The sequence below is a fragment of the Aplysia californica genome, unplaced genomic scaffold, assembly GCF_000002075.1.
Source record: "Aplysia californica isolate F4 #8 unplaced genomic scaffold, AplCal3.0 scaffold00157, whole genome shotgun sequence".
NCBI lineage: Eukaryota > Metazoa > Mollusca > Gastropoda > Aplysiida > Aplysiidae > Aplysia > Aplysia californica.
This window is the reverse complement of record NW_004797427.1, coordinates 415,563-418,062: the sequence shown is the minus strand read 5'-3', so window position 1 is coordinate 418,062 and position 2,500 is coordinate 415,563.

The window sequence follows — 2,500 nt, the reverse complement described above, 5'->3', positions numbered from 1 at the left end:
TCAAGGCGAAACTGTCGGTGTGCAAAAAGAACAAATTCGTAGTTGAAGCAGATGACACAGAACTTATGAAAGGCTGCCCTCATGTAAAATAGTAAAACTTTTCTTGCGCATATTCCATCATCATTAATTCTGAAGGATCAATTCATCTTCTTTTCGAAAAGCAAATTATATTGGTTCAACTTGTTTTTTACCACTGTAATTTTTTATAGGCTTGCACATCCAAATTTAACGTTCACCTCCGATAGGGCCGAGCTACATGAGTGGAGAGTTTTGTAACATCCCCAACAACCCAGGTCCAAGAACTTCTGTCTGGGATTTGAAGGTCATCCACGCATTAGCCTAGTCTGGTAGCTACTGAGTGAATACCACCCATGTTCAACTAGTGGTGAAACTGAACAAATGATTTTTGTCAAAGTCGTTATATTCACCATTGTCATCGACGTTATCAAAAAGCTACTGTAGTCAAAATAGGACTAAGAAAGTGGTGATGTGCAGAAAGAGACATCAGAAAGATGAAGCTCACTTGGAACGAGCTTGGAAGGACGGCCCAGGACAGAGATAAAGAGAATGAACTTGTATGTGGCCTATACCCTGCAGGAATGAAAGACATTGATGATTGTAGTCAAGCTTTCTTTTTAAAAAGGGCTCATCCCTGTGATCCTCTGCGTCCAAATGATTATCACCACCTTCATCGTAGTTATCATTACCAGCATATTCATCACCATGAGATTGCCTTCTTTGGTTCAGCCAAGTCATTAGCATCCAAAGATCACATCTAAGAAAACAAACAACAAACACTAATATCAACTTCCCTTCTGTTATCTCCCTAAAGGAATCATTTTTTATGGGTAGTGGAAGACTCCAAAAAGCACTGTCTGTAAAACGTATGTAAATGTCGGAGCTTTACACCTACATTGACACAATGTAAATTATTTAGGAGTCGAGCTGCTTTGACCCCGCTTATCATGGTCAACTTGGGCTGAGAGGGATACAGCGTACTCACTCGGGAATCGAACTCATGTCTTATTTATGCGACAGCGAGGCTAACGAGCAGACCACTGATACCGATGGCACCATCTGCACTGATACCGATGGTACCATCTGTCACTGATATATTGTGTTTCGATGTGGTGGAATCAGATACTCGTCAGTTTTTGGGCATGTGGAGTTGTTGATATAGCTTGTTCATTTGTCTATCTTTTGATGGAAAAGATACGAATCTATTTTTGAATGGAAGTAGAGATATTTGCGACTGAAAGAGGCGGGATTTGAAAATGGTTGCCAAAGTTTGGTGACTCCCATAGCTAAAGAGTCCTTTGAAACAAAAAAATTATATTTGTTGGTACTTCCAATCATCTCCCCACCCCCCCCTCCACCCCCACGAATGAAATCCACAAGAACCTGTTGAGCAAAACAAAAACAACCAACGATAAAATTGCCAAACCGGCAGTAAAATGCTGGTATCTTCGGTTTCATTATTTTGACGAGCGCCTGATTTCATCACGACGCCATAGTTGTCTTGCAGAAAGTAATTCCCTTGGAAATGTTATTATTACTGAATACGAAATTAAAAGTAAAACTTGGATCATTGTAATTGAGGTACAGAAAACAAAACTTGAATCAGTACTAAATTCTTGGCAGCAAATGGATAGACTGGTTCTCTCTTTCCTCTACAGGGCATAGGGTATGAGGCAATGTGTTACAGCATAATGTACCAACCTGCTATGACCTTTGCTCAGGCCCAGGCCTTCTGTAAGAGCTTTGTTGGGAACCTGGCAATTGTAAACGACAGGTGAGTTCTCTGTCATGTGTGGTAATGCACTGTGTTGTTACTTTGCAAGTGGTACTATTTGGTGATTGTAAAAGTATAAGTGTTACGGTTGGTAATTGTTTTAGTGCAGACAAATTTAGTGTTGCGACAGTTGGATATGATGGAGCTCTTTTTTGGCTTTTATACTTTAAAAAGGTTAGGTGCCATTATGGCCCCATCGACACAATTTAGATAATTCAGGAGGTTAACTTCAGACCGTGCCTGCTAGGGCCAACCAGTTCAGAGAGGGATTCATCCCAGTAGAAAGATATACTGAGCAGATAGGACGTTGTAATTCTAAGGTAGTGATATGCAACTCGAGTGACATACTAGTATCTGGGCAAGGTCGATACTCACAAAAGACCTGGGTTTGATTCCAGCCTGTTGAAGTTAATTGTACCGAGCATCTCAATTTTTCTGCTTGGACACAGTATCCCACTCAGCAAGGGATTGGTCTTGACAGAAAGAGTGTAAGATTCTTTTATTACTCCCTGCAGATATTTGCAAGCATTTTTGGCAGCTGAAATGGCAAATAAACCTGGAACAGCATACTGGATTGGCATGTCCATTACAGCACAGACCAACTGGACCTACGCCTGGGTCACTCCTTACGAAACGGACTTCACAGCCTGGGACAAATCTCACACAGGTACAACGAGAAGTCCCAACTAAAAAATAAAAAATGAAATG